Here is a 13,233-nt window from a genome sequence, read left to right on the forward strand (position 1 = left end):
CCATGAATGAAGAAGAAAAAACAGTGCATGAGAGATTATTGTGGCCAGTAGAATGAAACAACGTTTTAAATTATCAATACAGTAAGACCTATTCCAGGTAAAAATTATCTCTCAAACATTCAGGAAAGAATTAAACACCTTGAACATTTCAAAGTGAGTCAAATTAATTTGAAGAAGGAAATAGAATCTGGATTTAGAAAATATCCACGAAGAGGATGTAGGTTAACAGAGAGCTGAAGAATCTTTAAAGTCCGTGCATGAACTTCTGTTTGAACCAGATGTAATTACAACATGTCAATAATTTAGAATTGTGTGGGATGATCAGCAGATGGGGAGGATGAATCTAAGTCGACAGTTATCACATTTTAGTGGAAAAGTTTTGACATTTATTCTTGGTGGCAGCTCAAGTGTTTGTGTTGCTGATTCTGATCATTCTAGTAGCTTTATTATGTTATCTACAGTTTGTCATCAAGAAATTAGGAAAACAAGCTAGTAGCTTAGAAATAGTGAGGTTAGTCAGAAATCAGTTGTGAGAAGTCAGAAAGGATATTCCCTTCTCAAGGTGGAGAGATCTGTGATAAATAATTGTCTAATTAACTTTATAAAATCTTCAGAAATTTAATGAACATTACAGAAATAGTTCTCTCTCTCTCTTCCTTATATAGGAAGAAAGATTCCTGGGTTGATAAACAAAGGACAGCGTACCCTTATGATAACTCATCGGGATGGTCTCAGTAGTTATGGGATGGAATTTGTAGTGGTGATTGAAGACAACGGCTTTTGTCTTCAATTTTTAATTGGAGGAAATTTCAGCTCATCCAGTACTGGATGTGGGATAAGCAGTTTGATAATTTAGTAACAGTGGAGGAATGGAGAGGGATGGTGGTGAGGTAGAGCTGGGGGTTGTCAGTGTACATGTGTAAAGTAACACGGTGCTTTTGGATGACGTCACCTAGTCGTAGCATGGAGATGGGAAATAGGAGGGGGCAAAGAGACATCCTGTTTTTAGGATGGGTCAGGATGGTGGATTAAAAGGTGAGAGGGACAGTACCGGAAGAGAGTGAGACAAATCTGTGAATAATATCAGCTAACATGGAGAAGTTGGGTGATCAGTAGATCAGTGAGAGTGGGGTCAGTACAGCAGAAAGTGAGTCTCATGGACAAGATGAGCACTGAGAGGGCATGAGGGGAGATGGGAGAGAAACTGGAGAAAATGTGGGTTCAGGGTTCAGACAGTTTGTCCCGGTGGGCTAGTGGAAGGGAGGGAAGCATCAGAGGCAGCTGATTGGATTTTCTCAATCTTAGTGACAAAGAAGCTCCATGGGCAGAATTTTTCCCTTGGCGTGCGGGCTTGGCGGGGGCGAGTGGGGCAGTCGGGAAGCTGACCGCTGCCTGCAATCAGGCCCGGAAGGCAAGTTCATACTGGGGGCCAATTAAGGCCTGCGCTGCGTGAAACGTGAACAGCAGTGCTCAGCGCTGCCTGTGTGGGCGGGGGGAGGAGTGCGAGCTGGGCGAGTGTGACCTTTGTGCATGCACGTGAGAGCGAGCTACATAATCTCCCTGAGGCAGAGAGCTGTCTCAGGGAGATGGATTGACTTGAAAAAATATAGACATAAATATTTTTTACAGGTTATGAAACATGTCCCCTCACTGTCACATGAGCAGGAAGACGTTCTTAATTAATAAGATAAAAGCAAAATACTGCAGAGCAGTACTTCTTCAAGGTAGGCATTCCTGGAAGAGAGTGGCAGTGAATTAAATAAGATAAAAGCAAAATACTTTTGCAAAAAAGCAAAACTCTGTTTGTCTCTCCAGAGATGCTGTCAGACCTGCTAAGTTTTTCCAGCATTTTCCGTTTTTGTTTCATGCTTTTAATTCAAGTGTAAAATTTGATTTGCTTCAGGTGACCTCGTCCCGCCCATGGATGAGGTTTCCTGAAAAAGGTAAAGGCCGCTTGGCCTTTTCGCCCGCCCGCCAACCATTAGGTTCGATGGGCAGCGTAAATTTGAATTTAATTAACTTCTTAGTGGCCTTACAGGTTTCTTAATTGTTCGTGAAATATTGCGGGACTGCGCGATGACGTCGGGACTCTCGCCCACCGTGCGTAATTTTCTGCCCCATGAGCTCCTCACACTTGTTGTTGGAAGTGAGGATGGAGGAGACGGGGGTGAGGAAGACCCCTTCAAAGGGAGCTAACTTGTGTCTGAGAGATTAAAAACACTTGACACATGGTGAGTTTAACACAAAGATGATTTATTTGACTTTTATCCAGGATATTACTCCCTATAACTGACCTGGAGTTTATTAACATCAGCAGAAAGAGACCCCCATGAACATGGTTCTGTCCTGGATGTGATTTCACAACAACATCCAATCACTGTAGTTACTTGTGAACTTGCTGGTGTCTCTGTAAATGATATAAGCGAGTGAATCCCTTCCCACACCCGGAACATGTGAATGGCCTCTTCCCAGTGTAAACTCACTGGTGTCTCAGCAGGTAGGATGACTGAGTGAATCCCTTCCCACACTCAGAGCAGGTGAACGGTCTCTCGTCAGTGTGAACACGTTGATGGGACATCAGTTCCCCGGAACTTTTATAGCATTTCCCGCAGTCTGGGCATTTAAAGAGTCGCTTGTCAGTGTGAACTCGCTGGTGTGTCAGCAGGTTGAATGAGGTGGTGAATCCCTTCCCACACTCAGAGCAGATGAACGGTCTCTCCCCAGTGTGAATTCGCTGGTGTTCAGTGAGTTGAGATGCTCGCCTGAACCCAGCCCCACAGTGAGAGCACCTGAACGGTCTCTCGTCAGTGTGAACATGTTGATGGAACATCAGTTCCCCGGAACTTTTATAGCATTTTCCACACTCTGGACATTGAAAAGGCCTCTCCCCAGTGTGAACTCGCTGGTGTATCAGTAGATTGGATGAGGTAATGAAGCCCTTCCCACACTGGGAGCAGGTGAATGGCCTCTCCCCAGTGTGAATTCGCTGGTGTACAGTGAGATGAGATGAACGTCTGAACCCAGTCCCACAGTGAGAGCACCTGAACGGTCTCTCATAAGTGTGAACACGTTGATGGCACGTTAGTTCCTCAGAACTTTTACAGCACTTCCCACAGTCTGAGCATTTAAAAGACCTGTTATCAGTGTGAACTCGCTGGTGCGTCTTCAGGCTGGATGACTGACTGAATCCTTTCCCACACTCGGAGCAGGTGAATGGCCTCTCCCCAGTGTGACTGCGGCGATGAGTTTCCAGCTCAGACGGGAATCTGAATCCCATCCCACAATCCCCACATTTCCACAGTTTCTCCCCACTCTGAGCGGTGCCTTTTCCTTCCATGTTCAAAATCCGATGATATTCATGTTACGGTAAATTGGGCGACACCGTCAAATGCTGATGTGATGTTAAGTTTCAGTTTCCCGACTGCAAATCCTCCTCTTCCAAAAACCTGTGAAACTGATTTAAAACAGAAAAAAGGGAGTGAGAGAGAACCCACAAAAACACAAAGGCAGGTTGTGAAATTGAGCTGAATGAGTCTGGGAATTTGTGGGGCCGGCACTAGGAAAAAATGACCATGAAAACTGCTGGATTGTCATAAAAACCCAACTGGTTCACTAATGTCCTTCAGGGAAGGGAACCTGCCACCCAGTCTGGGCCTACACAAGACTCTGGCCCACAAGGGAGGAGAGGGAGAGAGAGGTGGGAGAGGCAGCGGGTGAAGGAATACCTACAACACAACAAGAACTTTGACAAAGTCTCCAGAAACCTCAACCTCCACCACCGAAAGGACCAGGGTAGCAGGTGTTTGCGAACACCATCACCTCCAAGACCCCCTCCAAGTCACACACTGTCCTGACTTGTCTGGATGAACAGAAATTTCCTCCATTTCAATATTGGGAAGACTGAAGCCATTGTCTTCAGTCCCCACTACAAACTCCACTCCCTGACCACTGGCTCCATCCCTCTACCTGACAATTGTCTGAGGCTGAATCAGATATTCATAGGGACATAGGAGCAGGAATAGGCCATTCAGACCGTTGAGTCTGCTCCAACATTCAATCTGATCAAAGTCCTTTCCCACACTCTCCATATATCCCTGTATGTAATTGCTCAACCTGTCATCCATTCCTTTGTTCCGTCTAGACTTAACTATCCGAACACACTTCCGGCCGGCCTCCCACATTCAGCCTCCCTGTAATCCAAAACTCTGCTTACTCACACCAAGCCTTGTTCACCCATCACCCCTGTATTAACCGACTTACAAAGCCTCTGGGTTAAGGAGCACCTCAATTTTAAATTTCACATCCTAGTTTTCAAATCCCTCCATGGTCTCTCCCTCCCTACCTCTGTAATATCCTCCAGCCTCACAGCCCTCCGAGATAACTGCACTTCTCTAATTCCGACCTGCTCAGAGTTCCTGATTTTAACTGCTCCACCCTTTTTGTCTCCCCCAGCAGCTGCCAAGGCCACAAGCTCTGGAATTTCCCCCCTAAACCTCTCTACCTCACTTTCCTCCTTTAAGATAATCCATAAAACCTACCTCTTTCAGTGAATTTTTGTGCATCTGCCCTGATATCTCTTCAGGTGGCTCAGTGTCAAATGTTGCTTTCTAACACTCCTGTGAAACACCTTGGTACGTTCCATTACACAACAGAATTAATTCATTACCATTTTAGGGTGGGCAGAATCTGATGGTCAACTTAGGCACTAAAGTGGAAGAGAGATGGACTATAGCGCAGGATAAACAACTCCTGAAAGATACTGTGGGAAGATAGAGCTGGGGAGCCAGCAGCACATGGTCAGGGGATGGGCAGCAGTGGAAACCTCATTTAGACACATTTGGCAGAAGGAACATTAAAATCCTAAACATAGTTAAAATACATCCATTATTAGGGACAGAGAAAGTTAGACAATGGCAGAGAGGTGATCACGGAGGGCAGAGGATGAAACAGAGCAATAGATGGACATGGATTCAGATCCACAGTAAAGGAGTCACACCAGCCCCAGACCATGAAATCTCTCATAGATAACAGAGAACAGCACTAAAAGCCCTAAACTGTTGATGAATAGTCAAAAATACTCAACTCTGAAATAATTACAGTTTTTAAATTTAAAATCTCCTGCTGGATCCTGCAGCTGGAAAGATATCAGAAGCACTGGAGTCAGAGAAAAATCTCCCAGTTGAGGAAATACCCGGGGAGTGGGATGATGTCACAGTGTAATTGTCGGTGTGTGATGATGTCACAGTGAAATTGTCGATGTGTGATGATGTCATAGACACGAACACAGAACATCCGGGTCTGTGCAAACCAGTGATCACCACACATTGTGAAAGACGTGAGGGTCCTTGAGAAAGTGCAGAGGAGATTTACCAGGGTCAGGGATGAGGGATTTTAGTTGTAAGGTTAGTTTGGAGAAACTGGTGTTGTTCTCCTTGGAGTAAAGTGGATTGAGGGGAGATTTGATGGAGATGTATAAGTTTATGATAGGTTGAGATAAGAAACATGAAGATGTTCACATTAGTTGATCATAAAAGGTTTACGGACACAGACTTAAGATTTGAGGCAAGATCTATAGGGGGGATGTCAGGAAAAAACTTTACACAGTGAGTGATTGAATGATCCGAAAATCAGTGCTTACACTCAGAGGCCGATAATATTCAGGTCCTGATGAATCAAGTGACTCTGTCAGCTCTTGATGTGATGTTTGGTTTGAGTTTCCCGTCTACAAATCCTTCCCATTCAACATCCTGTAAAAAGATTATAAAAAAACTCTGTCACTGTCAGTCTAGGATAGAAATTGCGAAGAGATAAATATTTCTCTTTGTTTGCGTTTGCTGTGTGTAAATCCTCCCCTTCTAACTGTAACAGGAGTTTCCAAAATCCATCCCTGTCAGTCCAGGATTCACAATATTCTCTCCTCCTGCTATTTGGACCAGGATGACCGCGCATGCGCCCTGCTGCACAGCCGCTGCCCCCGGGCCGAGCAGAGGGAGAGACCCAGCCATTTCCGGTCTGTTCACCGCAAACGCGGGACCGGTAGTTTTATATTAAGGCTCTGCGGCCTGCACCAAGTGTTTATGAAACCTCCCTGCCCACTCCGCTGGCTCCATTCCTCCCGCAACACCTACTAACTCTGTTATTCTGCTGCACTCGCCATTTTCCCACCAGGTCGCCGGCTCCGGTCACGGGACAGCACTGCGCATGCTCAGATAGGAGACTGCAATGCGCGGGTGCCAATTACTCTTCGCTGTGCGCATGCGCAAGGCCTTGGCGTTCTGGGTAGAACACCATCTGTCCCGCTCTGAATGCTGAGTGATAGGTCCGCCATTGGAGACCGATATTCTTGCATGTAAAATTATGTTTCATGTTCCGATGATGATCGGACGCTTGGAGAGAAAATTTAAAATTATTAATTCGATTAATTGAACAGTCAAAGTACACGGGCCATAGTACAAAGTACCATAGTTCTGTCCTGGGTGTAATTAACAATGGAACAAACCCCAACAGTTAGAGGTGAATTCACTGGATTCTCAGCAGTCCGGGTGAAGAAGTGATTTTTCCTTCCATACGCCGAGCATTTAAACTCTGCTTTGTCATTCAGAACGTGACTGTTGCGAATTAAATCCTTGGAACTTTTAAAGCTGGATTGTTAACAGGTGGCCAAACTGAGAAAATCCCTTCGCAGAGTTTTCTTCATCAGATGTGACTGCTGCTGTGTCAACTATTAAAGTGACACCTCAGTTAAACCTTATTTATTACAATAATGCTACTGCGCAAAGCTAATGGAGTTTCCCCAGACAAGCGGTGGTCTAGCAAACGCAAACTGTTCACAAAAACAGAATTACCTGGAAAAACTCAGCAGGTCTGACAGCATTGGCGGAGAAGAAATCAGTTAGCGTTTCGAGCCTTCATGGCCCTTCGCCAGAACTGAAGCATAGTTAGAAGAAGGGAGAAATATAAATTGGTTTAAGGTGGGTGTGGGGGTGGTGGTGGTGGGGGGAGAGAGAGACATTGAGGGTGTGGTGATTGTGGAGATGAGCAGATAATCAAAAGATGTCACAGACAAAAGGGTCAAAGAGGTGTTTTGTCTGAGAAAAGTGCTAATTAAGAATGGAGGACAGGATATTCAAAGTACAGCTCTAGTGCGGGTGGGGTGGAAAGGCTAACAAGGTTTTAGTTTTAGATTTAAAAATAATGGAAATAGGTGGGGAAAGAAGAATCTATATAAATTATTGAAAAAAAGTGGGGGGGTGGGGAGGGAAAGAAACGGGGTGGGGATGGGGGGAGGGGGAGTTTAAGATCTAAAGTTGTTGAATTCAATATTCAGCCCGGAAGGCTGTAAAGTGCCTAGTCGGAAGATGAGGTGCTGTTCCTCCAGTTTGCGTTGGGCTTCACTGGAACAATGCAGCAAGCCAAGGACAGACATGTGGGCAAGAGAACAGGGTGGAGTGTTAAAATGGCAAGCGACAGGGAGGTTTGGGTCTTTCTTGCGGACAGACCGCAGGTGTTCCGCAAAACGGTCGCCCAGTTTGCGTTTGGTCTCTCCAATGTAGAGGAGACCGCATTGGGAGCAACGAATGCAGTAGACTAAGTTAGGGGAAATGCAAGTGAAATGCTGCTTCACTTGAAAGGAGTGTTTGGGCCCTTGGACGGTGAGGAGAGAGGAAGTGAAGGGGCAGGTGTTGCATCTTCTGCGTGGGCATGGGGAGGTGCCATAAGTGGGGGTTGAGGAGTAGGGGGTGATGGAGGAGTGGACCAGGGTGTCCCGGAGGGAATGATCCCTAAGGAATGCCATCAGGGGGGGTGAAGGGAAGATGTGTTTGGTGGTGGCATCATGCTGGAGTTGGCGGAAATGGCGGAGGATGATCCTTTGATCCAACTCCAGCATGATGCCACCACCAAACACATCTTCCCTTCACCCCCCCTGACGGCATTCCGTAGGGATCGTTCCCTCCGCGACACCCTGGTCCACTCCTCCATCACCCCCTACTCCTCAACCCCCACTTATGGCACCTCCCCATGCCCACGCAGAAGATGCAACACCTGCCCCTTCACTTCCTCTCTCCTCACCGTCCAAGGGCCCAAACACTCCTTTCAAGTGAAGAAGCATTTCACTTGCATTTCCCCTAACTTAGTCTACTGCATTCGTTGCTCCCAATGCGGTCTCCCCTACATTGGAGAGACCAAACGCAAACTGGGCGACCGTTTTGCGGAACACCTGCGGTCTTTCCGCAAGAAAGACCCAAACCTCCCTGTCGCTTGCCATTTTAACACTCCACCCTGTTCTCTTGCCCACATGTCTGTCCTTGGCTTGCTGCATTGTTCCAGTGAAGCCCAATGCAAACTGGAGGAACAGCACCTCATCTTCCGACTAGGCACTTTACAGCCTTCCGGGCTGAATATTGAATTCAACAACTTTAGATCTTAAACTCCCCCTCCCCCCATCCCCACCCCGTTTCTTTCCCTCCCCACCCCCCCGCTTTTTTTTCAATAATTTATATAGATTCTTCTTTCCCCACCTATTTCCATTATTTTTAAATCTAAAACTAAAACCTTGTTAGCCTTTCCACCCCACCCCCACTAGAGCTGTACTTTGAATATCCTGTCCTCCATTCTTAATTAGCACTTTTCTCAGACAAAACACCTCTTTGACCCTTTTGTCTGTGACATCTTTTGATTATCTGCTCATCTCCACAATCACCACACCCTCAATGTCTCTCTCTCTCCCCACCCCCACCTTAAACCAATTTATATTTCTCCCTTCTTCTAACTATGCTTCAGTTCTGGCGAAGGGCCATGAAGGCTCGAAACGTTAACTGATTTCTTCTCTGCCGATGCTGTCAGACCTGCTGAGTTTTTCCAGGTAATTCTGTTTTTGTTTTGGATTTCCAGCATCCGCAGTAGCTTTTAGCTTTTTGTTTTTAGCAAACTGTTCACACTTGTGGTGAGCAAAATGAATTGATTTCAGCGCATTGCACACTCTCGTCTGGGATTGAGTTTAACAGTTATAGCTTATTTTCTACAATTATATTAGCAGATTGAAATATTATTTATCTGCTGGAATGTTGAAATGAGAAGGAAAGGCTGATGGGATGGGAGAATGCTAATCCTCCCTCTGATACCTTGTGAAGTGAAATGATGCCCTGTCTGCAGGGAGCACGTGTCCAAGCTTCCCAGAGGGTAGTTTAAACGGTTGTGTTAACCCACTCCAACATAACTAATAGTAACACTACTTTGAACGTTATTTATAAATAATAATTTTAGAAAGCTCTGGACACAGTAATGGCTCCTTGTGCATTGTACCCAGTTCAGACTCAGTGAGGGGGAGTGGGAGCAGAGAGAACAGTTTCCTGCTTCATGTTGACACATTATACCCAGTTCAGACTCAGTGCGGGGCAGTGGGAGCAGGGAGGAGAGAGTTTTCTGCTTCATGTTGATACATTGTACCCAGTTCAGGCTCAGTGCGGGGCAGTGGGAGCAGAGAGAAGAGAGTTTCCTGCTTCATGTTAACACATTGTCCCCAGTTCAGACTCAGTGAGGAGGAGTGGGAGCAGGAAGGAGAGAGTTTCCTGCTTCATGTTGATACATTGTTCGGAACTCGACAGAGCAGTTCTGATGAATCATGCAGCCTCAGCTGCTGATGCTGCTGAGTGCTTCCAGCTTTGTTTTTTTACTTTTAAATTTCAAGATTCATCTTCTGCAATTATTATTTTTACAGATCTGTATTTCAATTGATCCTAGGCTTGTTTTCAATTTGTGATTAGCAGTTTTTCAGTTTTGTGTATCCATGCACAGAATGTGAGACAGCATTTATTGCCAATCCCTACTTGCCCTTGAGAAGGTCGTAGTGAGCTGCCTTCTTGAACGGCTGCAGTCCTTGTGGTGTAGGAACACCCGCAATGCTGTTAGAGAGGACTTAATTATGATACAATCTTTCAGAGCCAATAATTAAACTTGGCTCAAATATATTAAGTGGAGAAATGAAAGCAAAATGTTCACTTAAAAGATACTGAAACACGATATTTATTCATGTGCTGATATAATACGCATCTATTTAATTGATTTATTAACCTGCTATGTGCTGCTCCACCTGTGTTTTCCAACCCATCTTTTGAAGACTCCAGCCGAGCAAAGAAAGCAATTAAATTATTTCAGCAACCTCGAACTTTATATTCACCCCCTTTCAGCATTAGGTGATTTTTTGTGCTAAGCAGACTTCATACAATCCAAAGGAAGACATTTTATTAAATGGAAGTGACTTCCATCCCATCTTAACTGGATATTCTTAATTATTGAGCACGTGTCCTCTGAAGGCTGCGGCACATTTGTAACATTTAACTGTTAAACTCTGAGTTTAGATCACTGCTCTAAATAGAGAAATCCAACTAAGATGATAGTTGTAACTGTTTGTAAATATCAGGTCAGTAGCTGGAATTGGTTTTTTTTAAAGATTTTGTATGAGTAACACATTGTGACATTTTTTGTGTGATGTTTGACGTGTAACTTATGGACTCTGGCTCCATTACTTTATACATATTTGTAAAGTTAAATGCTGGTCTGTTTTATAATGATTGGTGCAATAACCACCTAGTGTTCGTTTTCTTATTTTGAATGCAAAGTTGGGGCTGTTTTCAGGATAAGCTGTCTTTCTAAAGCCGGGACATCTGTATGAGTAATCCAGAGGGTGGCTCATGCTCTGAGGACACAGGTTCAAATCCCACCACGGCAGCTGGTGGAATTTAAATTCAATTAATAAATCTGCAATCACAAGCAATGAGACCACCATCAGTTTTCGTAAAAACACATCTTATTACCCATGTCTTTAGGGAAGGAAATTTGCCATCCTCATCTGGTCTGGCCTACATATGATTGATAAATAACAATAAATAAGATAAGTAAAATATTTTTTTTTTAAATGCGCTATGTAACTGATTTCCTGGTGGTAATTTAACCTGGAATCGCCATAGGTGATATTAATAATTAACACATTCCCATGACATCTCAGTTTACCAAAGTCTGTCCCAATCCATGTGAATGATAAATAGGTTCTCACAATAGTGGGAGGCCAATTTATTAGTGAAGCTTCATCGACTGTACCCAATATTTCATGCTGCCATTTATCCATTGATGCGTTTTTGACATCCAAAAGTTTCAGAAATATTACCAAACAGAAACAGACTGTCACCTCCAACAAGTCTATGTTGAGAATCCACAAAAGAATTAGTTCTAATCTCACAGACCCGCTAATCCGCTAAAAGCTATGTTTTTCTCTCGAGAGGCACGACCAGACCTGCAGAGAATTCCAGCATTTTCTGCTTTTTTTTTATTTCAGTAAGCCAGCATCTGCAGCATTTTGATTTTCTTTAACTAATTAGTGCTAAGAATGTGGAAGCCATAAGGTTTGAGATCCATTTTTCAGCTAAAAATGTCTAAGTAAGATCACGTGCACAAGCTGAAAATGCAAATGGTTCACACCATTGACCCAATTACTGACACAGGAACACAGTCACATCCAGAGACCATCCAGATATTTCACATGTGCGAAGGGATTTATTCAGTTTGCAAAGCAGTAAACACACCAACTTTAAAATTCAAAGGATTTAATCCACCGTCAGAGCATTCCTGTTGGCAGGGTTAAAATGAACCATGTATAGTGAAAAATAATCCATATGCTGAGACTCCATCGAGTTCGGATCTAACTGCAGGGTATTTGTTCTGCTCTTCATAACATCTAGGAGGGAATTAGGGTACAGCCCAGAGCATTTTAGTTGCTGTATCAATTGATTCGAAGACTTTATACCTTGTCCCGATGGCACCCATTGTATTCTGATTACTGGACTGCAGTTTCATTCTACAACGTGACCCTTCAATGGCGGAGTAGTCACCCAGCATTCACTGCGGTGCAGAATGTGCCCTATTCTCATTACAGCAGCTCCCCGCACATGCGCAGGACGGTGTGTGCTTGGAGCATGCACATGGCGGTATTTTTCACGAGCATGCGCAGTGCTGGTCTGGCACTGAAACTGCTCAGAGCGGGTGAGGGAATGTCGAGTGGAGCAAACTAACAGAGTTAGTGGGTGTGTGAGGAGGAATGGAGTCGGTGGAGTGGGCAGGGAGGCTTCATAAAGACACAGTGCAGGCCGCAGACCCCAAATAACAAGGTACCGGTCTTGTGTTTACAGAGAACGGGCCGAGAAATTCTGGATTTCTCCCTTCGCCAGGCCCGGGGTAACGGCCGCCATCTTTATAGGGGCAATGTGCAGCAGGGCGCATGCGCGGTCATCCTGGTCCAGGTGGCAGGAGGAGAGAATGTTGAGAGTTTCCAGAACAAAAACAAAAATACCTGGAAAAACTCAGCAGGTCCGACAGCAGCTGCGGAGAGGAATACAGCTAACGTTTCGAGTTCGAATGACTCTTCATCAGAACTAAGGAAAAATAGAAAATATAAGCTGGTTTAAGGGGTGGTGTGACAGGTAGAGCTGGATAGAGGGCCAGTGATAGGTGGAGATAGTCAAAAGATGTCATAGACAAAAGTGACGATGGTGATATTAGCTGATAAATGTGATAATGGGGACATTAAGGGTAGAAAGCAGGACGAGCTAAGTACAGATAGCCCTTGTGGGAGTGGGGTGCAGGGGGGGGATCGAAATAGGCTAAAAGGTAGAGATAAAACAAGACCTGCCCCTTTAATTCCCCTCTGCTCACCGTCCAAGGGCCCAAATAATCCTTTCAAGTGAAGCAGTGCTTCAATTGGACTTACCTCAATTTAGTCTACTGCATTCGTTGCTCCCAATGCTGTTTCCTCTACATTGGAGAGACCAAATGCACACTGGGTGACCGCTTTGCGAAACACCTTAGGTCTGTCTGCAAGCAATACCCAGACCTCCCTGTTGCTTGCCTTTTCAACACTCCACCCTGCTTTCATGCCCACATGTCTGTCCTTGGCTTGCTGCATTGTTCCAGTGAAGCTCAACGCAAACTGGAGGAACAGCACCTCATCTTCCGACTAGGCACTTTACAGCCTTCCGGACTGAATATTGAGTTCAACAATTTTAGATCATGAACTCTCTCCTCCATCCCCACCCCCTTTCCGATCCCCCCTTTTCCCAATAATTTATATAAATTTTTATTTTCCCACCTGTTTCCATTATTTTTAAATGTATTTCCATCTATTGTTTTATTTCTACCTTTTAGCCTATTTCGATCCCTTCACCCCACCCCACCCCCACAGAT

At 44.8% G+C, this 13,233-nt stretch overlaps 1 protein-coding gene across 1 annotated transcript in view; it reads left to right on the forward strand.

The window, feature by feature from the left end:
- Nucleotides 1-13,233, forward strand: part of LOC144673364 (uncharacterized) — an 87,719-nt gene that overhangs the window by 44,646 nt on the left and 29,840 nt on the right. The window lies entirely within an intron of this gene.

The sequence above is a fragment of the Cetorhinus maximus genome, unplaced genomic scaffold (genome assembly GCF_964194155.1).
Source record: "Cetorhinus maximus unplaced genomic scaffold, sCetMax3.hap1.1 HAP1_SCAFFOLD_353, whole genome shotgun sequence".
Taxonomy (NCBI): Eukaryota; Metazoa; Chordata; class Chondrichthyes; order Lamniformes; family Cetorhinidae; genus Cetorhinus; species Cetorhinus maximus.